We start from the raw sequence: 27,794 nt of genomic DNA on the forward strand, positions 1-27,794 counted from the left end.
GTAATGCTTCTGCAGAAGTTTCATTTTTTTAACCTCTACCTGGAGTTCCCCTTTAAACCATTACTATCAGTGTATGTGTCCTTCTGATCAATGTGGTGCATGTAGCAATTTGTGAGAGACTGCCAAAGCACTCAGAAGGTGCGGCAGATATAATGACTCTCCCTAATTGTGTTTGTTCCCAGTTATTTTAACTAGTGATGAGCGTACATGTTTGTATATGTTGTTATGTTTGTACGAATATGACCCTAATTGTTTGAGTTCACCGATCACGAACAATTTGTTCAATGAACTGAATTTTTATAACGGTCATTTGCGAACATAGTCAACATGGGAAGGTTTATCTCGCAATGTACTCAACAGCGTAATTTACTGATCGATATGTGTGTAGATCGAAACGTACGCTTCTACTGTACGTTTGTTATTTGCTCGTGAATGTTCAGTGAACACAAACTGTTTACGATCTTTTTTTATGTTCGTGTTCGGGATCCGAACCGAACATTGGGATGTTTGCTCATCACTTTAATTATAACTACTACTTTGGTTCTTCACTTTACAGCAGACATGTCACGACCTGGCTGATGGACTGGCCGCTCAGCCTGTCAGTCACTTGGGCGGGACGCAGATGATTGGCTGGGCGGCCAGTCCATCAGCTGGGACAGGCCATTTCACACAACTTCATCACAACTCGAGGGAAAATGCCTTTGGTCATGGGTCCTGAGGCCGGTCCCGCCACTCACTGTGGGCACGGGGAGAGGTAAGTTAGAACTTGTAATCAATTTCCCCCCTGCCAGCTCCTGGATTTTGTAACCCGCCGGACCTCTCCTTTAACTTTGCAGCTTCCTTTTAAATCCACTTAGGTATTTTAGTGAAAAATTGATTTTCCAAAAAACTTAAAATGCAAGAAGTGTCCAAGGAAAGGCCTCCAAACTGCATTTGCACTTCACCTGCTGATATTAATAAGCTACCTATCGCTATCTACTGTACGGAATAGCTGCCCCCAGCGTGTGTAGGAGACAGGTACACCCTAACTACTGTCTACACCATGCAGTTTTGCAATATGAGGAGAGTGAGTAATAGATCTAGCAGGGACAGGCACAGCAGGCAGGCAGAAGGAAGCTGCTGACTGATAATGATGATTATCTCACCAGGCCGCCATTCCTTAAGTTAATAATATTCTGGTTTTATTCCAGCACCAGTCTAAGGAGGCAGATAAGTTTGATGAATTGTCTGGTTTATTACCCAGCGTTCTTGCTAACAAATGAACCCTGGCTGCGCTATTGTATGAGGCCAGATTAGTGTATATGTCATTTACTTATGATTCTGTCTTAGTCCCCCTCTTTTCAGTAAAGACCCTCACCATCACCACTCCCTCAGCACTAAGTGCCCCCAGTGCACTCTCTATAGGCTGAAACTCTGAAGCTGTAAGGATGATTGACAGGAGCTGGAGAAGTGAAGCTGTAAGAGGCATGGAGCCCAATCAGGATGCTGTGGGAGGAGGACATTAGAACTGGTTGCCTAGGCTTGTTGAAAGAGGTGGAGCAGACACTGACAGGAGAAACAAGGGGGGGACTGGCTGTGCTAAAGAATAGAACAACAAGGAGAGGAGCAGTGAGAACACATAGACACAATGCAGCAGCACCACTCTTCCTTAGCCTGCTAAAGGTAACAAGAAACACTGGATACATTGTATCACTGTGTGGCTCCTGTGTGCGCCCCTAGCATTGCATCCTGTTATCATTGTCTTCTGCTCAGTATCAGTGACTGTAACAAGGGGCAGGGTTAGGGCTTCTTGTGTTACAGCTGCTGCTCCTGAATGGGGCACATGCTATTGTCTGTCTTACTGACTGGTGGGGAACAAGTTGGAGTATGCTCTGCTTCTGGTCTGTGTTGTTACCCACTAAAACCTGTACATCAATAGTATTCAAATAGTAGAGGAGGAGTGGGAGGAAAGTCTTAAAGCTGACCAAAGAATGGGGTCTGGGGTGCCCTAGGTAACAGGAGAAAGATACATGTGCCATTTCCCTATGTTGTTATTTTATTGCTGTTTATTATTATTATTATTATTATTATTATTATTTTGTTTATTATTGCAGTTGTTGGTATTATTTATTTTATTGTTATTAGCTCTTATTAATGCCCAACATCTTATGACATAAAAGAGTTTAATTACCCCAGAAAACTAAACTTCCTGTTGGGGTTTTCGGGATTCTAAGATGGGCTGGCATCTGGGCATTTCTATATATATATATATAGTGAGAGTGTAGCCTAACAACCCAACTGAATGGATAGATATGTACAAACAGAAAGAGGTGATAGATAGGAGATAGATGGATAGATAGATAGATAGATAGATAGATAGATAGATAGATAGATAGATAGATAGATAGGAGTTAGATAGATAGATAGATAGATAGATAGATAGATAGATAGATAGATAGATAGATACATAGATAGATAGACAGACAGGCACACATTATCACTCTCTCTGTATATATCTATTCATTGCGTTGGGTTGTTAGCCTCCACAGTATAAGGCTGACACAAAGTTGTACCTCTACTACATTTTACATATGTTTTCTGGGATCAGACAATTTGTGAACCATCCATCAGCTGTTAAGATGAGGACGTTCCCTATTTCGACACAGTTACCCAACTTTTCACAAATGTTTGTTCTATTGGTGGAATCTCCAACCTATCAGCAGGCTTGCCTTTAAAGTAAGATGACTACTAGGAGACTAGAAGCCCCCTCCTGAATCCCTGGTCATTTTTTGTGAAAAAAGTCACAGAGTAAACGCCTTGTATCTATGAACACACTTTCTAGTTTTTCTATTGCACATTTTTCCTTGAATGAAATCATGGTGGAGAGAGACTGTACAACCAGGAGGGGAAGGGTGAGCTGTAGTCTGAAGAACAATATGTAGCACACAGTTAAGGTCGTAGTTGTAAACCGTCAACCTATTCGCTTGCAAACTGTTCCGACAGGGTCCAAGTAATAAGCGGTAGAATTGTTAATGGAGTTCTAAACTATAATACTAAGTTACATGTGCCAGTATATATTTACACCTCTCCTTTAAGTGATGCAATACTGATGTAATAAGCTGCGCGGCTATAGACACGATGTTATACCGCTCATTCTACCATGTTCACTCTCGTCACTTTCACCACCTGTGCACATTTAAAGCTTTATCTCATTAGATCATGGTTTATAAACATAATCTGAAAATTACTAAATTAACTGAAATACAGTGGTTGCTATGGAAACTTCAGTCAGATTTCTGAATATAAATTAACCTCATCCTGTCTAGGAACTAGAGTGCGAACAGTGAACAAAACTAGTCTTAAAGGCATGCGACTCTAAGAAAGGGTTGCCGCCTGCCAGCAGTCTCTATATTTCTGGTTTTCTTTGTAAGGGCGGTGATGTGCGAGCACCTGTATTCAGCCCTTTAGTATTATGGTACGTAATTATGTACCATTGAGATACATATGTGATTACACTAGGAAAGATATTCCGAGGATGAGGAGTTGGCAGTCAGGAAGGGTCGTTATGCAATGCCTTGCGTCTTACTTGGTGGTATATTGTAAGGCTAGCTGGGTGCAGTAGTGCGTTGTATGTGTCACATTGCAGAGTGGTGATGCTAGCATAATATCCTAGGGTTCCACATACTCATGTCAATGAGCTGTTTCAGTGAAGCAAAATACTTCTGATACTAAGATTCTGTGAGACAACTGTAAATTTACTGAGCAGTTCTTGTTGAAAGTAAAAATGTTTGGTCACTATCACTTTAAGGTTACTCCAAATAGCAGGCTAATTGAAGAATTGGGCCCTATGATTTTTTTGATAAATGTATAGCTGTATTACTATGGGTTATGGATCTACTTAAAGTAAACTCAGTCCATTTAGACTATACACAGAAGCACTATCAGCGCTGTCTTTGACTGGAGGCCTACTAAGAGAATGATAAATGCCAGGGGACCCTTGCGCAGAAGATTATCCAACCCTGGACTAGAAGAAGGTAGTAGAATGTACAGTTTATCCTCACAGCATGGACTGCGTTAATGACTTGCTTCTGGCAAATTCAAACTAGTTTTATGGCCTACCCCTTTGCAGGTTCACAGAGGTTAGCCCAGGGACTGCTCTCATTGATTGAGAAATCCATATACATGTGACCATTGGTTGTGGGACACAGCAGAAAAGATGACCCTTGCACTGATAATATACCTCAGTATAGGCTGCTAAGCAGTGTCTGATATAAAATATTGGTACATACTCTGAATATATACGAACTGGAGAGAATGGAACGGCTGCACATCCCATCTATGGCTGATACTAATGCCGCCAGGCCTATATTAAAAATCAACACCAGAGTGTCTGTATATGAATTGATCAAACCATATTGCCCCGTGTACCACCGCGCAGGTCCTCTGGTCCACACGGGTCCCTACGCTAACTCCACACCGTGTCGGTCAGCGACCGCCAACCCCGCAAAGCGTGCACGTGCAGGGAAGGGAGGCCATGGAACGGCCCTGCAACCCCAATGTCACAGGACCAGACCCAAAAAGCCCCACCAAAACCCAGCCAGCACCACCGGCGGGGAAGGCTGCCCCCAAACGACACAAGTATGGATATGGTATTACACTTGCCATTGCTGCTCTCACAGAATGGGGAAGACATAGGGTCCAGACATGTGAGCACAGACATATCCTGCTAATTTTGGTCACGTGGGTCTTATAAAGGAGTGCTAGCTGTTCAGAGAGGGAGAATTGCAAAACACGAACTGGAGAGAATGGAACGGCTGCACATCCCATCTATGGCTGATACTAATGCCGCCAGGCCTATATTAAAAATCAACACCAGAGTGTCTGTATATGAATTGATCAAACCATATTGCCCCGTGTACCACCGCGCAGGTCCTCTGGTCCACACGGGTCCCTACGCTAACTCCACACCGTGTCGGTCAGCGACCGCCAACCCCGCAAAGCGTGCACGTGCAGGGAAGGGAGGCCATGGAACGGCCCTGCAACCCCAATGTCACAGGACCAGACCCAAAAAGCCCCACCAAAACCCAGCCAGCACCACCGGCGGGGAAGGCTGCCCCCAAACGACACAAGTATGGATATGGTATTACACTTGCCATTGCTGCTCTCACAGAATGGGGAAGACATAGGGTCCAGACATGTGAGCACAGACATATCCTGCTAATTTTGGTCATGTGGGTCTTATAAAGGAGTGCTAGCTGTTCAGAGAGGGAGAATTGCAAAACACGAACTGGAGAGAATGGAACGGCTGCACATCCCATCTATGGCTGATACTAATGCCGCCAGGCCTATATTAAAAATCAACACCAGAGTGTCTGTATATGAATTGATCAAACCATATTGCCCCGTGTACCACCGCGCAGGTCCTCTGGTCCACACGGGTCCCTACGCTAACTCCACACCGTGTCGGTCAGCGACCGCCAACCCCGCAAAGCGTGCACGTGCAGGGAAGGGAGGCCATGGAACGGCCCTGCAACCCCAATGTCACAGGACCAGACCCAAAAAGCCCCACCAAAACCCAGCCAGCACCACCGGCGGGGAAGGCTGCCCCCAAACGACACAAGTATGGATATGGTATTACACTTGCCATTGCTGCTCTCACAGAATGGGGAAGACATAGGGTCCAGACATGTGAGCACAGACATATCCTGCTAATTTTGGTCATGTGGGTCTTATAAAGGAGTGCTAGCTGTTCAGAGAGGGAGAATTGCAAAACACGAACTGGAGAGAATGGAACGGCTGCACATCCCATCTATGGCTGATACTAATGCCGCCAGGCCTATATTAAAAATCAACACCAGAGTGTCTGTATATGAATTGATCAAACCATATTGCCCCGTGTACCACCGCGCAGGTCCTCTGGTCCACACGGGTCCCTACGCTAACTCCACACCGTGTCGGTCAGCGACCGCCAACCCCGCAAAGCGTGCACGTGCAGGGAAGGGAGGCCATGGAACGGCCCTGCAACCCCAATGTCACAGGACCAGACCCAAAAAGCCCCACCAAAACCCAGCCAGCACCACCGGCGGGGAAGGCTGCCCCCAAACGACACAAGTATGGATATGGTATTACACTTGCCATTGCTGCTCTCACAGAATGGGGAAGACATAGGGTCCAGACATGTGAGCACAGACATATCCTGCTAATTTTGGTCATGTGGGTCTTATAAAGGAGTGCTAGCTGTTCAGAGAGGGAGAATTGCAAAACACGAACTGGAGAGAATGGAACGGCTGCACATCCCATCTATGGCTGATACTAATGCCGCCAGGCCTATATTAAAAATCAACACCAGAGTGTCTGTATATGAATTGATCAAACCATATTGCCCCGTGTACCACCGCGCAGGTCCTCTGGTCCACACGGGTCCCTACGCTAACTCCACACCGTGTCGGTCAGCGACCGCCAACCCCGCAAAGCGTGCACGTGCAGGGAAGGGAGGCCATGGAACGGCCCTGCAACCCCAATGTCACAGGACCAGACCCAAAAAGCCCCACCAAAACCCAGCCAGCACCACCGGCGGGGAAGGCTGCCCCCAAACGACACAAGTATGGATATGGTATTACACTTGCCATTGCTGCTCTCACAGAATGGGGAAGACATAGGGTCCAGACATGTGAGCACAGACATATCCTGCTAATTTTGGTCATGTGGGTCTTATAAAGGAGTGCTAGCTGTTCAGAGAGGGAGAATTGCAAAACACGAACTGGAGAGAATGGAACGGCTGCACATCCCATCTATGGCTGATACTAATGCCGCCAGGCCTATATTAAAAATCAACACCAGAGTGTCTGTATATGAATTGATCAAACCATATTGCCCCGTGTACCACCGCGCAGGTCCTCTGGTCCACACGGGTCCCTACGCTAACTCCACACCGTGTCGGTCAGCGACCGCCAACCCCGCAAAGCGTGCACGTGCAGGGAAGGGAGGCCATGGAACGGCCCTGCAACCCCAATGTCACAGGACCAGACCCGGCATTAGTATCAGCCATAGATGGGATGTGCAGCCGTTCCACTCTCTCCAGTTCGTGTACACTGAATATATGATACCCAAACACAGTTTATGGTACAAAGCAAAGAATTCCTTAGCCATACAACCACATTTTATATAGAGAAGCTGTAAAATGGGTACTAGGACATTGTACTGATGTAAGGCTTGGTGGAGGTGTGGGCCAGGACAGATATAGAGGAGCATACCGGTGTGCTGTCAGAAAGAGAGGAAAGGCTAAATGGCGGAATGGATGTCTGAGGATTTGTGGAGACTAATATACGTATATAAGAGTCTGTAGCAATGCCCCTGTTGCAAATATGGAACACTTAAAGTGGCACCAGAGTCAAATGGAGTGTTGTTGAACAAGTTCAAAAGATCTTTTAAGAAGTGGAATCCTAGAAACTAGACTGGATCACTGTATGTTCACAGGTGTTATTGACTTGCATGTTACTCATATACAACTGGGCTGGTCAAGATAATTCTGAAAACAAGTTCTGACTTAGCCATCAAAGACACCATAGCAATAAGTTAAGCCAATAGTCATCTTGGGGCACAAACTAACCTAAGGTCCTGAAGGAGACTGTACCAGCAACTGTTTTCCTGTTCATAAGACTGCATCATCTGATTATGTGAAAAACGGTGGCAAACTGTAGGTCTTTACTGTAACTATTATGCTTACATGCCACCTACAGTAACTGGTCCTGCCTAATGTGTTTTGCCACTACATGAACAACAAAGGCTTCCTGTTTCTGCAACAAAAATGTCTGCAACATCATGGACAAGATATAGAAGCACCCTTTACACCTCATGGGTCATCACACCCCATCGCACCCCGTGAGGGTATAGCAGTGTATAAGAGCAGCAGCGATATCCTCGACTTCAGACTGACCAGGCCATCTTACCACCATGGTTTTTCTGCTTTCCATTATGTGTAAGGACTGATCATGGGAGGAAGGGGGTTATGTGTGTATGTGTATCAAATTTTTAGGCAAAAACCCAAGAGAAAAAAATCTGCCACAAAATCATGAATTTGCAATTTACAATTAAAGATTAACCAAAAAAAAAATGAGAATGTATTGAGTAAATACATATAGTTCTTTATTAAATCAATAATTTAATAAATAGCAAAAACATGAGATAAAAATGCACAGTGGTATACAAATGGAGAAGGGAGCAGATATTAGTGAGGTACTGTATATATGGGAAAGTATAACTGGACAATTAGATCCAAAGTTTAAAGTGTCACTGTCGTTAAAAATATTTTTGCAGAAATCAGGCGATTTAAGAAAAAAACTTTGTAATTGGGGTTTATTAGCCGAAAAATGCATTTTTACCATGAAAAACCAGTCTGAAGCTCTCCCCCCTGTCTTCATGGTTCTCTTATGGAGAAAAGAGGGGTGGAGGGAGATGAAGCACCAAAACAGGACAACAAAGAGTTCATTTACAGTTACATAACCGGGCTATCTCCTCTGAAGTCAGCACTGACCTCTCTGACCTCTGAATACAAGCTTTCACACAGGTCCCGCTGGGTAATCCTTTGTTCTCTGCTCTCTGCCTCCGACTAATCTCCCTCCTCCCCCCTACCCTCTCCATAGGTTACACAGGACTCGACTGATGTAAAAGAGTCAATATTTCCTGATAATGAGCAGTGAATGAGAGAGAGGAGGGGGGGGGGGGGAGCCTGGGGAAAGTCTTTCTGAATGCAGATAATGGCATATTTGCCTAATAAGCCAAATTAAAAGTAAAAAAGGAAAAAGGAGGAACAAAACAGCCAAACACAATAGCAGACTCCTAGGCTGAACACCATTTACCACTCTGACATCTTATCCCTCTCCAGCACAAACAGCCCGACGTACATTTCGCTCACTTCATCAGGAGCTAATGGACATTGGTAACTCACACCCATATATATATATATATATATATATATATATATATCCCTTACAATCATAATAATATAAAGTACCTGCCAATATAAATATAAATTTATAGGCAGTTGCCTATTTGTGGGAAAATTTGGCTTTTTCTGTTTTTTGACCAAAAATTGAGAACATCACTCAAAATGTTTTATACTACCTAGTGTTTTGGTAAAAGCATTGATCAGCTTTCTCTTGATCATTCAAGTATGCAGGATGTTCGGCCTAGTGTAGTACCTGAACCACCCTTCCCTGTGTTGTGGAGGAAGAAAGATTGAGTATTATTTATCAGCCTCTAAGAAAAAGCTTCAGAAGAAAGCCCTGTAGTCTACATTGAAAATGGGAAAGTCTTTTTAATAAGTGACTTTTAAGATGAGAAAGCAAAGCCTGAGGCTTTACTACTAAGAGATGGCGATAACATGTTCCTTTCTGATTTCTGTCAGGTGAAGAGTAGTCATGGAGACTTTGTGCATTCTCAATGAAAAAAATAGTTCATCTGCAGTTTTTTCAGCTCAATGCATTTCCTATAAGCGTACGTCCACATGTGTCGGATGCAATGCTAAAATAATTTGCACCAAATCTGCGTAGAAAGTGACCTTCAGTGTTGTGGATTTTCCGCATTGACTTCAATGGACTAGTCAAAACTGTTATTTTATATAGAATTGCAGAAAAGGTGAATGTGCAAATGTCTATAACTGTGGTACAGATTGATTTGATTTGAATGAATAAGAAAGAAATCCAGATCTCCAGAACGGTATGAAGACAATGGGCGAGATTTATCAAACTGGTGTAATGTGAAACTGGCTCAGTTGCCCCTAGCAACCAATCAGATTCCACCTTTCATTTTTCATAGACTCTGTTGAATTAAAGGTGGAATCTGATTGGTTGCTAGGGGCAACTGAGCCAGTTTCACTTTACACCAGTTTGATAAATCTCCCCCATGGTACTTAAAATCAATCCACCTTTATTCCATATACATTTAATCCAATAAATAGTATATAAGCCTCTTCACTTGCATAATGCTAGCTAGTGATATGTGATTGTTATTTCCCTTTGACTGACACTAAGCTTTAATATGAGCTTGAAATGGAACTTGATTGAAAAATTATGGCGGGGAAATTACAGATCATATGTTGTGCAGCTAAAAAGTAACTGTTCAGTCCTCCTGTTACATAAACCTTCCTTTCCACTCATATAATAAAGTTTCCGGTGTCCACTGAAAAAAATACTTAAAGGAGAATTCAATCCTGGGACCCATTTTTTCCAAAACACGCGGGGACAGGGTGGGTAAAAACAATTACTTCCACTTACTTCCCCCGGCTCCAGCGCTGCCACCTGCGTACTGTCACTCCGGTCCCTTCCTGGTCTGAGATGGGACCGGGGATGTGAACGTGGCAGGCCTGCTCAAGGGACACCGTTACAGTCACTGAGTGGCAGAGCAGGCATAGTTCCCTATCCCTGGTCTAATATAATGGGGGGAGAGTTCTAGACAGGGGGTGCAGCAGGGAAGGAATCTTGCGCTTGGGGTGAGACAACAGAGTGTAAAGTGATGCTGTGGACATATGTAGAGAAAAGAGAAGATGAATAGACAGATGTGGCATAACAAACGTTCTGAAATGTCTGGAATACAATTAAATGGGAATTATTGAGACAGGGTGGCTTACAATCCTAGGCCAATCCCCATTAATGTCAATGGGATTTACACAAACTAGATGGTCAGCTTCCTGAACACCTCTAGTGGCCACAGCCAAGTCTGAGGAGGATGTGGGACTTAAATCTTCCAGATTTCAGATCTGCATCTATGAGACATTTATGGCACATCCTGTGGATATGCCATAAATATTTTAGATAGGAATATGCCTAGAAGACTGGGTTCACACTACGTTTTTGCAATCCTTTTTTTGAAAAAACAGATGAAAAAACGGATGCATTTGTGTGCAACCGTTTTGATCCATTTTTTCATTGACTTCCATTATTAACAAAACAGATTAAAACGGATCAGGTTTTTTTTTTAACGTACACAAAAACGTAGTCAACCTCATTTTTGTGTCCGTTAAAAAAAACGGATCCGTTTTGATCCGTCTGTTTTTAATAATGGAAGTCAATTTTTTTTGTTGCAAAAAAAAAAAAAAATGAAAAGAAAAGAAAAAGGATTGCAAAAGCGTAGTGTGAACCCAGCCTAACTAGTGTATTGACTGACAGAGAGAAGTGGTATTAGTGGAATGGTGAGTAAGAAGGATTAGTCTGGTGTCCTTGCCAGCTGACAGTGCAGTGGTTTAGGTTTTCGAAATTTAGCGTGCATCAATGTGGGAAGGGATGCATATTCGAATTTATTGATTGATATGTTGATAATTTGACTCATATGACCAATATGAGCAAACAAAGATTACCACTCCGGCTATAGCGACAAAACAAACAGGAAATGACTACAGTAATAAATCTGCTCCATTATTTGCAGAATTTATAATCTTTGCAAAATATTACCTTTGGTTGCTTGCCATCATTGCTACATAGTAGTATATAATAGAAATTAACTGAGGATTTCCCCTTTGGAAAATCACATCAGTCCTACCAGGCTCTCTTTGCATGTAATGTTCCCGTACTGAAGAAATATTATATTGTTTATGTCTTCCATGGGAAATCATTATGTTGATGTAGGTCTTAAGATATTGTACCCTGAATGTCATTAACACTTTGGTATTTAGCCTGATTATCTCGGCCATTCCCTCTGATAGGACGCCCCACCTTGAAAATCTGATGAAGCCTCGTCATTATTTGGCCTATATATAGGAAAATAATGTATTTATGTATATGAAATGCAAACAGCTTTATCTGTCATTACAGATCTAGGTAGATCCCGTAGAACATTGCCGCAGCCAAAAAGGACACCTTCTGATTTTGTAGGAGACACATGAGGCTCTGAGCTGTGTTTTAGGAGAAAACAAGGAAAGTCTTTTTAATGAAACAGGTGGCCATACACGCTTAGGCTATGTTCACACAACGTATGAGACCGGCCGTTCCGTGACCTGGCCAGGTCAAGGAACGTCCGGCTTCTGAAAAGATCATCCCAGCCGATACTACAGTACCGCACGGATGATCTTTGCAGTCGTAGAGTTCTAATGCAGGCGCATCCGTGCGCGCCCGCATCAGAACTCCCCACTTCACCTTATGGAGCCTGTGGCCGGAGCCGCTCGCTCCATAGGGTGCACTGACATAACAAAACTCTCATGCACTGACATGACAAAACTGACATGCCAGTTGTTTGCGGCGTTGCTAGCGATCCCGGCCGGAGCGTATACTATGTGTATTCGCTCTGGCCAGGAGCCTATAGACAGCATGGTAACGTATATTTTCAGAGTAATCACAGCCGTGGTTTTACGAACGTATACGTTGTGTGAACATAGCTTTTAAGTCCAACCTTGAAGGTTTTATAATATCTACACATCCCATAGACAGCAAGGTAACATATATTTTCGTAATAATCACGGCCGTTGTACAACAGCCGTGGTTTTACAAAAATATACGTTGTGTGAACATAGCCTTATAGTCCAGCCTTTAAGGTTTTATAATATCTACACATCAGTGTACTGTAAGTGTACTTGTTGTTAAAAAAGGTTTGAAAAACCTGCTTGGTTTGGTCATATTAAACCTTCAGAGTGGTGAAAGTGCAAACATAGTTGCTCCCTCCCTTAGTTGCTTAGCCAATCACAGCTCAACACAAAGTCCTTACTGTTATGCCATGTCCAAAGGCGAAACCACCGCTGTAGCAGCCAGAGGGTCCCGTCACATCTGGGGGCCCGGTGGCCCAGTGCTTTAATAGACCAAGCCACCTGAGATGACATCACTTGCAGTGCCCAGCCGCCGAGCGGGCCTCCTGGGTGCTTTACATGGCGTCTTTGCCATCCGGATCCGGCACTTTAACTGCGAGTGCTCCTGATGAACGCTTGCAGTTAAATTTAGCGCTGTGATTGACGGGGTCAGGAGCCATCACTCTCGTGTCCAGACGCAGCAAGAGCCCGCTCCATTCCCCAGCGTTCCAGTGCATGAGTGACATGCACAAAGCAGGGAAAGGAAGGAGACGCCACAGCTGCAAGTAGATAAGTATTTTTTTTTTCTTTTTTAACATGGGGATGCCTGCATGAGGAAGGGGGGGGGAGTGAGGGTAAGTTGGAGGGTTCATATACTACCTAACAGGAGGATACCTTTATGGGGGGGGGTTGTTACAAAGGATTGCCTACATGAGGGCAGGGGGGTTTCTTTACATGACATTGTGTATGGAGGGGGGGAACTAACAGGGAAGATAAATATATAGGAGGGGGAGGGGTGGACTACCAGGAGAGATACCTATGTGGTGGGAGGATACTAACTACAAGGGGAGATGCCTACAGAAGGGAGCTAACTACCACGTAAGATGACTACAGTGGGGGAGGGTAACTACCAGGGGGATTACCCACGGGGTGGTAGGGGCCTACATGGTAGTGGGCTTTCTCCTGGAGGGAAGGGGGGTAATGTATGTTATTTACAACCATGACATATAACTTTAAGACTACACTTCACAGCTCAGTGGTCAGTTGGAAGGGGCAGACAGGCTGGCTATGCTTGCTAGTACATAGCCCAGGCTTTCTCAGATCATTTATCTTTTGCACAAAGAACATGCTAAGCCCCACCTACTCCTCCTGTGTTTTGTCCTGCTGTATCTGTTACTAGAGACAAAGTTCTGCTAACAACAGGCAGTGGGCAGCAGATTGTAGATAAGTGACACCTGATGGATAAGAATATGTCAGGAATCACATAGGTTATCAAATTAAACTAGGCTATAAAACATAGGCTTACATAGGCTATCAAATTAAACAAGAGCATACTCGTCTCACCTAGTCCAGTACTCTTCCCCCATCCCTCGGTTTACACTCATGACGGGTTTTCTCTGCTCTGTTGGAGATATTCTAAAGAGCCTCAGTGATTGGCTGCAGTGTATTTGGAATGTCGTCAAGAGAGCCGAGACAGCACAACATTAGGGTTAGCAAACTTTGGGACTAGAGTGCTGGCACTGGACCAGGAGAGATGAGTATGCTCTAATTTGTTACAGATGCAGCACAATCTAATTAGGTTATTAATTAAATTAGAATACCCCTTTAAGATCAGGAAAGGCACTTTACATTTTATCACCTCAGATACAATTAGGCGTGTCAGATTACAGTAGCATTGTACCACAAAGGCAGATTTTAGAACTATGATGATGCTATTAAAAGGCTCTAGTGACCAATCTCATATTTTAGAATTAAATTATATTTATGGTTTGGATTATGGTAGCATATATACATTTTCAAAATCAATCAATCACACTTCCATAGACATTAATGGAGAGTAAAGTGTACTGCACAGCCTGCTCCTAGTCCCGTTTCTCCTATTTTTATATTTGCTGTCATCTGCCATTTTACTTTACCGTCCAGAAACATGGAACCTCTATTCTCCCAGGGGGGAGCCTCCATATGGAAGACATTACAGTGCAATACTAAGCAGTGCAATCTGTGAATAGATTGCAAAACACAACATCAATATCTATGAGTGTCTCTGCCTTACTCCCTCTGCTGCTTACTTCCCTTCTCCTTTCCATAGGCTTCTATAGCCAGTATTTAACTTGATCCCTCAGTAAGCTGAAAGTTTGTCTCATCTCTTTAGACTGATTTTAAGTACAGTAGTTTTTCAAAGTGAGTAGAGTTTTTGAGGAGCTTGATAAGTTATCAACAATTTTTCTTCTCTTATATTGTCAGGACAGATCAGGGTACACACAGTTGTATAGGGTCAGTGCTGCACACCTCTGCCTTAAATGTGGAAGCCGGTGCTCAGTGGTAAATGGGTTCTTCACCCATGAATCTTGTATCGGAAAGAACCACGGCACTTCGGTATTTGCAAGAATAAGTGAAAAGTTTATTTTAACAAGATGATATACGGTATGTTACTCCGACCATACATAGAAAGTATAAGGCATGAGACCAGGTGCAACGTTTCGGTCCGCTATGGACCTTCCTCAGGCAGTAGGGTCTCTTTAAACGCTGTATGTAGGGAGAGAGGTCGGTGGAGTGTCCACCGACCTCTCTCCCTACATACAGCGTTTAAAGAGACCCTACTGCCTGAGGAAGGTCCATAGCGGACCGAAACGTTGCACCTGGTCTCATGCCTTATACTTTCTATGTATGGTCGGAGTAACATACCGTATATCATCTTGTTAAAATAAACTTTTCACTTATTCTTGCAAATACCGAAGTGCCGTGGTTCTTTCCGATACAGGGTACACACAGGTGACGCAGAAGAGACAAGTGCAGCCTCGATGCTGTCCCACGACCACTGTCCCTGCCTACTTGCCTCAACGTGTCCTAGGCAACACGGGACAACTTTGAGCCGTCCCCTACGCTAATATAGGTGGAGCAGGACACAAGACAAATACGAAACAAATTCGAGACAATTATGAGACAAGGACAAATACATAATGGCAGGTGGTCAGCAAGCTAGGGTCAAACGAGGAGAGGCAAATGCCAGTACAAAATCCCTAGGCAATAAACTGAATCATTGAGGCAAACCAGAGTTAAAAAACCAGAGGACAAAAATACAGACCAAGTCAGAAGACAAGCATGTAGTCAGGGACACAAGCAAAAGTCAGGTTACCAATAGCTCAATCACAGGGTAGGAAGGGAGTATAAGCACAAAAAGTATATGCTATAGCAGGTATCAAGCATAGTGAGTGACTGGTCCCAGTCTCAGAAGTAATTGGAGAAGACAGACAAGAACTTAGACAGGAGGATAGTGCTGTCAATCACAGGCAAGGCGAGAAGTTAACCATTTAGGTGCTGGTAGAAATCACTAGAAAATGCAGGGACGTTGATTAGAAGTATTTCAACTAGCATAAGGCAGAATCAACCCTTTTCACACTAGGAACATACAGAATCATCCCGGCTGCGCAACCTATTACGGAGGACCCTGCCAGGTCTGTCCCAGAGAGGTGCAGCGCGGCAGCTGCATACAAATATATAACACAAAGCCTTGTATTTGCTGGTACTAATATAATTTTTGTTGAATGGTTAGTGACTATTATATTATGACAGCTCTCTTAAAGCAATCTCATTTATTCATGGTCATTATTAGAGATGAGCGAACCTGGAGCATGCTCGAGTCGATCCGAACCCGATTGTTCGGCATTTGATTAGCGGTGGCTGCTGAAGTTGGATAAAGCCCTAAGGCTATGTGGAAAACATGGATATAGTCATTGGCTGTATCCATGTTTTCCGGACAACCTTAGAGCTATATCCAACTTCAGCAGCCCCAGCTAATCAAATGCCAAACGTTCGGGTTCGGATGGACTCGAACCCTAACCCAGTTTGCTCATCTCTAGTCATTATATAATGCCTCAAGATACAGATGCTGTTGTGAGCTGCTGTAGAAGAGCGCTGCCTTTTCCTTTAAGCTGCTCATTTTTATGCCTTTCTCTTAGTGAGTAATTTTATGTATTCCTGATAATAAACAGCAGCATCTCTCTAAAGCCTTGAAAACACCACCTGCCGTGAACAGGTGCAGGCGGACTCTCCTCCCCGTCACATGAGTGCACTGCAAATAATGAACGGCGAAGGCCTGGAAATAATGCTCGCTCAGCATCTTGAGGCGTAAAATGGGATTTCCATTCTCAATATCAACACTTCAGAGAGAAAAACAACCTCCGGGAGTGATGGATGTGGAGGAAATACAATAGGTTTAGTGCTTTGTTTTCTCAGTTTTCGCTGGTTTAAAAATTTTTGGAAAAAATAAGACTTATTGTAAGATAGAATAATACTGGGGAATTGGGCAGATTAGACAGAGCTGTGTATATCGCTATTTAGGTTGGATCTACATAATAAGTTGTTATCAGTAATGCGTGAGTGCTGCATCCTCAGCAATACATGATCGCATTGTCCTGTCTGTATAGTTGACCTTATAGTTGGCATTAGATATGGGCCACTAATTTTAGTTGGTTTGGTCAACCATTAAATGTATATGGTGTCCTCCTGTCTCCAGCAATGGAAGAGAAAAATTGGACATGTTGGGTTTCAAGTCCCCGATTCTTTTGGTTTTTGGGTGGACAGCCACCATCACTGGAATCTGCCATCAATGTTCTCCCCCTTTGCCATTCAGGCTGAGCCAATTGTGCAATTGTATGGGAGAATCAGGAGCTTGCTGTAGTATCTATATGGCTAGCTTTAAAGGGTTTATTCGTGCACAACATACTGATGAGCTGTCCACAGGATTGGGGGGAGGGGGGGTTGACAACCGAAACCCACACATATCAGCTGTCTAGCATCTACACAGTGAGCAGCTGATCAGTGGGGGTGACGGTTGTCGACATCTCATCGGTTAGTGACTGATGAGAAATCCTGTGTATAGCTCATCATCGGAAAACCCCTTTAAACAAGCTGCGTATTATAATCACATCAAGTTGTATCAGATTACCATTCCTCATTGTTAAACTATTTACAAAATGCACCACAATGATAATGGGTACATCTACACACCCAGCAAATAGCTCAACAATCCTCAGATTAAGGAAGAACTATATGTAAATTTACCCCTATGACCCCCTCTCAACTAAATTCACGAGGCATAACTTTTGCTAGCTTAAAGGGGTATTCCGGGGAAAATGTAAATCTGCTGCTTCCAAAAAGTTAAATACTTAGTTACTAGTTACATACTCTCTACTCTGGCTAGAAAGGGTTGTGAACAGTGGACCCCCTTCTATTAACTAAGAACTAGAGGACCCCTTTAAAGGGTTCATCTGTAGAATATCTCATACATGCTTTAATAGCAAGGTCTCGAGTGACATTACATATGACGCCTGAAGCTTATATACAGGACCCTTATCGGTGAAGTTCCAGGGCTAGTTCTTACTGACTTACAACTGAATTTCAATCAATCAGCAAAACAAGAGAACCAATCACTTAGATGAGCTAAGCTGCAGTATCAGATTTATGGTGTGTTTACACAGAGAGATTTATCTGACAGATTTTTGAAGCCAAAGCCAGGAATGGATTTTAAAATAGATCCCAGTTTTTCCTTTATGACCTGTTCTCTTTTTATAGTCTCTTCCTGGCTTTGGCTTCAAAGATCTGTCAGATAAATCTCTCTGTGTAAACGCACCATTAGCTACAATTATTAGTTTGGATTACCAATGTCCTGAAGACCATGGTGCTCCTCTAGGCTACTTTCCCTAACTTTATATTAAAGTGTCACTATCGTTATAACTTTCAAAACCTAAATCATCAGTAGCAAATCTGCAATTTACATTCATTATTTCTTTTTTAGTTATTATGGAGAACACAGAACTTCCTGTTTTCTGACTCTTTTTTTTTTTTTTTCTCAAAAAGTCTAAACACAGGAAGTCCAGTGTATCCCAGGCCATCCGAGCCCTCACAGAGAGAAGGCAGTCATGTGATTGATGGACACATTAACCCCTTAAGGTCAAAGCCAATTTTCGTTTTTGCACTTTTGCTTTTTCCATTTTATGTTTAAAAGTCCATAGCGCTTGCATTTTTTACCTAGAGACTTATTTGAGCGCTTATTTTTTGTGAAACAAATTGTACTATGCAGTGACAGGCATTATTTTTCCATAAAATATGCTGCGAAACCGGAAAAAAATCATTTGCGCTGTCAAATTGTCAAATTAAAAAAAAAAAAACGAATTTGTTTTGATTTCCGGGAGTTTTGCATTTACGCCGTTCGCCCTATTGTAAAACTGACTTGTTATGGATGTTCCTCGAGTTGTTACGATTACAATGATATGTAACATGTATAACTTTTATTTTATGTGATGGCTTTTAAAAAATTCAAACCATTGTTAACAAATATATGTTCCTTAAAATCGCTCCATTCCCAGGCTTATAGCGCTTTTATCCTTTGGTCTATGGGGCTGTGTGAGGTGTCATTTTTTGCGCCATGATGTGTTCTTTCTATCGGTACCTTGATTGCGCATATACGACTTTTTGATCACTTTTTATTACATTTTTTCTGGATTTGATGCGACCAAAAATGCGCAATTTTGCACTTTGGAATTTTTTTACGCTGACGCCATTTACCGTGCAAGATCAGTAATGTGATTAATTAATAGTTCGGGCGATACCAAATATGTTTATTTATTTATTTATATTTATAAAATGGGAAAAGGGGGGTGATTCTGACTTTTATTAGGGGAGGGAATTTTTTATTAATAAAAACACTTTTTTACTTTTTTTTTTACATAAACTAGAAGCCCCCCTGGGGGACTTGTATATACACAACACTGATCTCTCATAGAGATCAATGCTGTGTATATACACAGCAATGATCCATCATATCGGTGATAGATTGCTATGGCCTGCTGCAGGCCACAGCAATCTATTGCCGAGCCGGGATCAGCGTCAGTGCGACGCTGAGGCCCGGGCCGGCAAGAAGAACGGATCTCCCCCCGGACCCCGCTCTGAACACCCCCCGCGCCACCATGACGTACCAGGTACGTCATGGGTTGCTAAGGGGTTAAGCTGTGACTCTCTGTACTGGACGGGACTTCATGTGTTTAGTCTGTTTTTTCAACCAGCACAAGACTTAAAAGCTTCAGGAGACTGGACCTGGATACAAGTAAGTACAGCTTTGTTTTAAAGCATGATAACTAGAAAAAATATTATGAATGTAAATTGAAAACTTGTTTTATATCACATCTACTGTTGATTTACATTTTGAAAGTTATAACGACAGGTACACTTTAAGGCCTTATCCTCAGGACAATTCTGTTGAGACGAAGACAGTAGAGGAGGTTTTTTTATACCATTGCATAATATAAGTTGTTGGTTATCTCCAGACATGTCATATACTTTACTTACACTATTGATAATCTTACACAATGCCAGTCAGGCCTATCCCTTATTACAGCACTGATCAATATAATCCATTATTTGTACATAAAAGCTTAAGGGAAAACTCCACACAGTGTACTCTTTAAGGTGAATGGCCTTGCATATAGATTTCCACTTTGGATTTCAATTATAATAAATGAATTGTAGTCAAGGACCAAGAATCTTCTATGCACTTCCAGTTGACTCTGTGCCTTACTGTTAAAGGGAAATTGCCATGTGGCCTGGTCTTTTTATTCTGGACCTCTTATAGGTCAAGTAGGAGAATCAGTACAATCAGAGAATTGGTACATTGGAACATTTAGATTTTTAACATAGAGCTACTTCATCTGTCTCTTAGGCCCATGCAATGACAGAGCCCTGTGCATTGGGCGTACTGCACTCTGCCTGTACTGAGTTATGTTTCTAGTGAACAACACCTCTGTGTTTATGATGATGATAGATGTCACAATTTTTATGTATATGTCCTTATGGAATTGGGAGGAGTAATGTGGCTCCGTAGGGAGAGCACCAAGCTGGTGTTGGGAATCTTGTAGGCCATGCAATGCTCCTTGAAAAAAAAGTATGCAGAGTGACTCATGGGGAAGCTCCCTCCAATTGGAAAAGAGATCCAGTGCTCGTGCTTCTAGAGAAGAGCCATACTGCATAAGAGATCTTAGGCTACAGACTTAAAGGGATTGTCCCGCAATCACTGCATTGGGGTCCACAAAGGTCCAGTTTGGGGCAGCACTTTCAAAGCCAAATAGGGGCCCTGTACTCATGGTTATTCGGGGTCCCAGGTATGGCTACCTCAGCTAGAAGATCATCTATACCATGTTCAATGTGAAGGGTAGCTTCACACGTACCGGATTTCACACTGTGAGTTTGCATCGAAATCCTCTGCCGATCCATGTAGTGTGAAGTTCGATAGGGTTACAGTACATACTCGCAGCAAAATTTTCATCTTGCTGCGAGAATGTAACCCGGCCCTTTTAACCCCCCGCAGCCTGGATCCTGCAGCATACATTACCTGCTCGGCACCGCAGCTGCATCTTAGGCTCCCAGCTTCTGACGGTCCCCATCAGCCAATCAGTGCACAGCATCACTGATTGGCTGAGCGGGACCGACGGAAGCTGAGAGTCTCACATGCAGCCGTGGCGCCGAGCAGGTAATGTATGCTGCAGGATCCAGGCTGCGGGGGGGGGGGTTAAAAGGGCCGGGTTACATTCTCGCAGCAAGATGAAAATTTTGCTGCGAGTATGTACTGTAACCCTATCGAACTTCACACTACATGGATCCGTAGCGGATTTCGATGCAAACTCGCAGCGTGAAATCCGCTACGAATCCGGTGCGTGTGAAGCTACCCTTAAACTGCCCGTAGCCTGTTTATACAGGCTACTGTAGGGGATATGGTTTGCCCACAGCTTCTCTTCTTCCTCTTTGCCTTGTGTTTGCTTTACAGTCATTCAGCTAATGAAAGTGTTTTAAGGAATTGCATATAATCTTGTTCCCCAATATAGTACAATGCATTGTACATATTGGACACGTTGTGTAGGTACAATACCTGTAGGGGATTCATAGTACTGCTAAAAGATTGATGTAGACATTACAGCCACTGTTAATTACTCATGTATGGACTGTTACATATTTCATGACTATTATGGATGTAGGTCTACCATCATCTTTATTATTTCAGAATGTTCTTTCATATAACTATGGTTTGTGTCTAGGTCGTCGATATCTCAGACAGGTATAGTGGTTCTAACATTAAGTAAGGTGGGAAAAAAAATTTCACCTTAAATTTCCACCCCTATTTCCTACTGTTTACTTGCACCCCCTATCGGTAGAGCTGTAGGTTGGAGGGCTTGGGTCTCCTATAGACAGGAACTGCATTGTGCAGTGAGATCATAAGGTTAATGTGGTGTTAGTAATATACTTATATGTGGGTTTATAGTGCAGTGCTGCAGGCTTGTTCATTACTGAACTATACACATCTTATAATTATAGAATCAGAACTATGGCTTGTGATCATAACCTACTTAGCAATACAGTTTGATGTCTTAAATAATTAACAAGCTCATAATTGTTACTGTTGTTAAGGGTTTGTCTGATCACAAGCTTGCTGATGGTTTCCAATGAAGACCAGCAGAACTGTGAATGTCACTCTGTGCTATACGGGCGGGAACTCAGACCTATGCAATGTATCCTCAAATGTAACATGTATTACTAAATATTACACTATAAAGCGTTAACATTTATGTTTGCCCATAGAGACTACATCATAGACAGATATGATATCATAGCTTCCGATAGGCGTATACTTCGAGTCGTTCTCCTGCACTACCCAATTTAAAAGAAGGTATGGTTGGCAAGTATTAGATGTAAAGAGTGTGCAGTCCTGTCTAATAGGAATATCATCTTCTGGGAATGCTGGTGGCCAAGTTTAGTTGCCAAAACAGCTACAAAAAAGGTTAGTAATTAAATGGGCACTCCAGACTTTGTTATGCTTTTAGGGTGGGTTCACACTGAGGAATTCTCGCAGAAAAACTCAGTGGAATTCCATTGGCTGTACGCGCTCGCCGGCTCCATAGACACCATTCTATGGGCCGGCTGATTCCGCATTCCGCTGAAAGAATTGACATGTCAGTTCTTTCGGCGGAATGCAAAATCAGCCGTCCCATAGAATGGTGTCTATGGAGCCGGCGGAAAGGCACGCATTCGTGAGCGCGTACAGACGGCGGAATTCCGCTGAGTTTATCCGCGAGAATTCCTTAATGTGAACCCACCCTAATAGTGGAGCATAGGCTATTAATAAAGAATAATGTAGAGGCTCTTGTGAATTTTAGCTGATTTCTGCCAACTTGATTCCCTATTCCCAGGGCCATATTACCAGCTGCTGCTGCCCTAGGCACTGAACCTGAAACCTCCATCTTCACTCACCAATTAGCATCATGATTTTCTAGTTTCTGAACATCAAATTGAAATCTGATCAGTAACAGGCCGCATTCCCAAATTTACTGTACGTCACCACAGCTGAAACCAGACCCTCATGCGGTAACCAATAGGCGTATGGGCAATAATCCTGGTAACAGCTACTGGGAGCCATGACTACTGGGAGAGAAATGGGAGAGTGGTTTTGGCCACATTCACAGGCGGCATATATACTACACACACAGGGGGCTATATACTACAGGGGGAGAGAGCACAGGGGGGCTATATACTACTGGGGGAGAGTGCACAGGGGGCATATATACTACAGGGGGAGAGTACACAGGGGGCTATATACTACAGGGGAGAGCGCACAGGGGGGCTATATACTACTTGGGAAAGCGCACAGGGGGGCTATATACTACTGGGGGAGAGCGCACAGAGGGGCTATATACTACTGGGGCAGTCACCCCCATTGCACCTAATTTAAAAGGGCTGGTGAAAGAGAAAAAATGACAGTTTTCCCGCTAATAAGCAAGTGTATGTAAATAGTTCAACAATGTTTGTGAAAAGTTAACAAAACACGTTTCCTACTTAATGTTCAGCTTGGACCTTCACCTGACAATAGACCCCGGTAAGTGGACCTTCACTAAAAGTTGTTGAGTACCCCTGCCCTAGTCTATGGGGGGTAGATCCCTGCACAGGTTCTTAGCCCCCATTTTACGTGACACACTGAACCTGGGGTGAGTCTCCTCCCTCCAGGGGTCCAAAACAGCCACATTGTCTGCCTCTATGATATCTTTACAGGCAACATTTACTGTATGTTGAAGGAGTTCCATTTCCTGGACATTGCACTACTCTAATAATAGAACTGATTTTCTATTTTGTGTTTGGGATGCAAAATTCCGAGAGCCGTGGAATTTGTTTATACTAACAATGGTCGTGTATTGTGTCCTAGAGAGTGGAGACCGGGCATAGTAAAATCACGACTATTTTCCATTTGGAGTTGTTTAGCAATCTATAGTGATGATTCTGTGTATTGATAATACTACATGGCATGTACACATTTATGGATCACCTTGAGAAACACATATAGTAAATCTGCCAAAATACTGTATACTCCCATGTTGTTATGTCAAAATATGTCAGCTTTATATGCAGGCCTCAGTCTATCAAAGGATATCATATCTCATGAATTTAAGTGTCTGGGATGTCATTAAAGGGGTATTCCCATCAATAGAAGTTATCTACTATCTATAAGATAGGGGAAATAAGCTAATTGATGGGGGTCTGATTAATATTCCCTATTATATGGATGGAAAGTGAAACTGGCTCAGTTGCCCCTAGCAACCAGATTCCACCTTTCATTCCTCACAGACTCTTTGGAAAATGAAAGGTGGAATCTGATTGGTTTCCAAGGGCAACTGAACCAGTTTCACTTTACACCATGTTTGATAAATCTCCCCCATGGTGTAAAGTGAAACTGGCTCAGTTGCCCTTAGCAACCAATAAAATTCCGCCTTTCATTTTCCAAAGAGTCTGTGAGGACTTTATACCATGTCTGATAAATCTCCCCCATTATCTGCAGATGGTAATAACCCTTTAAATGGTTATTACCATCTTTTAAATTAGCGGCATATAGATAATGTAATCACATTAAGATTGGTGAAGGTCCCAGAGGTCAGACACTCACCGATCCTGAGAAAAAAAGAGGTTGCAGGGCTAACCCAGTCCACTTGATGGCATATAGCAATAGGCCATTACTTTATATGATGGGAAAAGCAAGGTATCTTATAAAGGTGCCCTCCCCAGGGACTAAGGCTGGCATACGGCTTATTACTTCATAGCACAGGGGGCGCTGTTGCTGCCACTAGGAATATAGCCTGGTACAGTACATCAACACATTACTCAACATCTCTTGATCCAAATACGTTCAAAGAGGATACTTAGTAAATGAAAAAGATGGGATTTAAAGAAAGTGGAGAGATGGGAACAAGATGATATTGTGGGATGGAGGACAGAGGAAGGAGATATCCTACTTGGGGAGATACCAGTATATGGATGATAGGGAGGTTTGGGTGTGATACTTGGCATGAAGGATGGAGACATGATACCATTAAGGGGCATGAGACCTGGGGAATGTAGATATTACCTAAGGGAAGGAAGTAGATGATACATGGGTACCAGACAGACCAGGGTGAGATTATATCTTTGGAATGGGGGATAGTAAAATTACAATAGTCCTTAAGGTGGATATATTTTTCTTACTTGTTTGTCTTCTATGGTGGCTGTGCAGGGGGTTAGGTACCTAAATAATCCAACTAAAGACTGGCCCTTGGCTCCCAGTCAGTTATCACTTTATTAGATGGTATACATTTACTGTATATATTCTTTTCCGTAACTGTTAGATCCATTGTTGAATACAATAAGTCAATAAATAAAGCTATTTTATCACAGAAATGTATTCCGCCACCAAATCTCATCCAGATACAGAATACATGATACACAATATCACTCCTCTTTATGTCTGTGTTGTAGTATATAGTCTTTGTCCTTCCCTTTTCCTTTTGATTAAGCCGTGTGACCCATGACCGCAGTATATACCATGCAGAACACTTCGCCTTTAGAGAGATTCTCTGCATTTTCCTTTCCAATACACTAAGGCGAAACTATTATTATCCCTTATATAATACATATGAATGGAGTACAAGCTACAAAGTGATGACAGATTCTATGTTGGTCGACTAACAGATAGCTGCCCCTATTCTCCTGGATTTCAGAGTAGAGCACAGAGAAGTAGGTCTGTAGAGAAGTCTTTGTCCCGCTGGTATTTGTAGCACAGATGGTCCAGATTCATTTGCTCTCAGTGGGTTTTGTGCCGTATCAAGTAGCTGACTGTGAATCCAGGATGTGCGGCGCTCACGAATCTGATTGCTTTACAGTCTTTTGCATAATCATTTCAATGCAAATGTCCAGGGAGGTTTCATTTCTCTGTGATCAAGTAATGAAGACAACAACGTCCCTGAATTAATCATTCCATTCTTTGCCTTGTGCAATCTTGTGCAATTATAACATGTTTTTTTTTTGTTGTTGTTGTTTTTTTAATTTTTGCAGTGAATCGCAGTGGTTTGTATCATTGGATATTTTATTAGCTGTTCTGTGGTTCAGCATTAGGAAAGAGTGTGTTTACAGTCCTGGGAGGTAGCCATTCCAGCAAGGGAGAAGAGCGCATTACAGGGTGCACCTGTATTATACATGAATGACTTTGCTGGGAATAGTAGAGATTCAGACAATGTACTTTTATTCTACTGTGCTGGACGTATACTTACTACTGACACTTAGGGTGCTATTACATGGGCCAATGAAGGCCCGATCAATACTGTAAATGAGCGATGATCTGCTAGATTGGTGCTCGCTTACTTGGCCTATTACTTGGCCTGATAATCGTTTAGCAAGGGCTGCACGAACATCATTAGCGATGTTCATGCAGGCCTTGCTCAAACAGTTTGTTACATTACCTGTCCATGTTCCCTGGCCGGGACCGTCGCTCACTCTGAAGCTGCAGTGCTTGGGACCGGGAAGGAAACAGCGTAGGAGAAGACCTGGAGCGTGGACAGGTTATGTAAACTGTTGAATCGTCAGCTGTCGGCCGTGCATTGCTGTTACGCGTAGCCATGCACGGTTGGTGGCCTGATGATTTAAATCAGGACCTAAAGAAACGATCAGCCGATTATCGTTTCATCGGCTGATCGTCTCTTTTACACGGAGCGATAATCGGCCAAATCGGGCCAATTTGGCTGATTATCGCTCCGTGTAGTAGGGCCCTTAGAGTATGTGCACACTAAGGAATACGCGCAGATGTTTTAAGTGGATTCCGCTGCACGGCTTCCGCTTGAAGTTCCGCTTGAGTCCCATAAAGTCAATGCTATTCGCCGGTGAAGTCTCCGTGCGTATTCTGTGTGCTCATACCCTTACTTGGAAGACGTCTAAAGAGGAGAAATAACATTTATCTGACGTGCAGGCATATAGCAGATGAAGCTTCTTATGACTATGTAGCAGTGATGACAGTGAGGCCTATGACTCAGGCTCAGGATTCATTAATGTCTCGTTAATAATTAATCCATAATTGTTTCCTTGCTGACTATGGCTTAAAGCAACCATCTGCTCTTCTAACAGACTTCTGACGTCCACAGTGATGATCAGTGGGGTCCATGAGTGGTGACCTCTGCGATCGCCAGATTGACAAGAACCTATTTGCACTTTCAGCATAGAAATAACAATGAACTTTAAAGGGTTTTGAGTTTGGGAGGAATTTATCAAGTATAAAAAAGTTTTAAAAAAAATTGCTACTTTTCTTATGCTTTGCACAAAAATTGAGAGTGTTGCAAAAAAATGTGAATATATTATTTTCTGGTATAATCATTTATAATTCAATCCTCTGTGTGCTTCAATTCTTTACTTTTTCCAAGATGTTTTTGAAGCCACTGAATAGGAACAGCAAACCCCCTTAATAACAAGTCCTCCCTTCCGTATAGTCGGTCTCACTGTATCTAGTTTGGGCAATGCTCTGTGAGCAAACTCGTTATGGATAGATAGTAGGCGTGAATACAATAAAGACTGTAATATATCTTATCAGAGAAATGTCTCATCGTTCATTCTTAAAAACCTCTCAAGACCATTGTGTCTTTTACAAGAGGGATCAGCTCACTAAGGGATAAATGTACAGGTTGCCTATACTAGTCTATGGATAGGGAAGGGGGATGGGAGGGGGGACTAGATGGAGACAGCCAGTGGCAGAAATAGAGGTTGCAAAGTGCATATGCTTACTGTGAGTATTAGATCTCATGATTCACATCATAGACAGCTCTGAACTGCACTATAATGTCCTCCATGCTGCTGTTTCTCAGGGTGAGCTATAAAGGGATAGAAAAATGGGATCCCCTTCTCTGTTTCTACAGTGTATAGGCGACATCATATGTGTTAGGCTTTACCCACTAGCTTTTTTTTTTTTTTTTTTTAATGGTGAACACAGCAATATTAA

The 27,794-nt window shown here is 42.8% G+C and overlaps 1 protein-coding gene across 1 annotated transcript in view; it reads left to right on the forward strand.

Moving 5' to 3' along the window:
- Positions 1-1,597: 1,597 nt before the first annotated feature.
- Positions 1,598-27,794, forward strand: part of FRY (FRY microtubule binding protein) — a 286,128-nt gene continuing 259,931 nt past the window's right edge. Inside the window, exon 1 of the mRNA XM_069969891.1 lies at positions 1,598-1,662. The gene's annotated coding sequence lies outside the window, so the exon portion shown is untranslated. The remainder of the gene's footprint in view (positions 1,663-27,794) is intronic.

This window comes from Dendropsophus ebraccatus, chromosome 5 (genome assembly GCF_027789765.1).
Source record: "Dendropsophus ebraccatus isolate aDenEbr1 chromosome 5, aDenEbr1.pat, whole genome shotgun sequence".
NCBI lineage: Eukaryota > Metazoa > Chordata > Amphibia > Anura > Hylidae > Dendropsophus > Dendropsophus ebraccatus.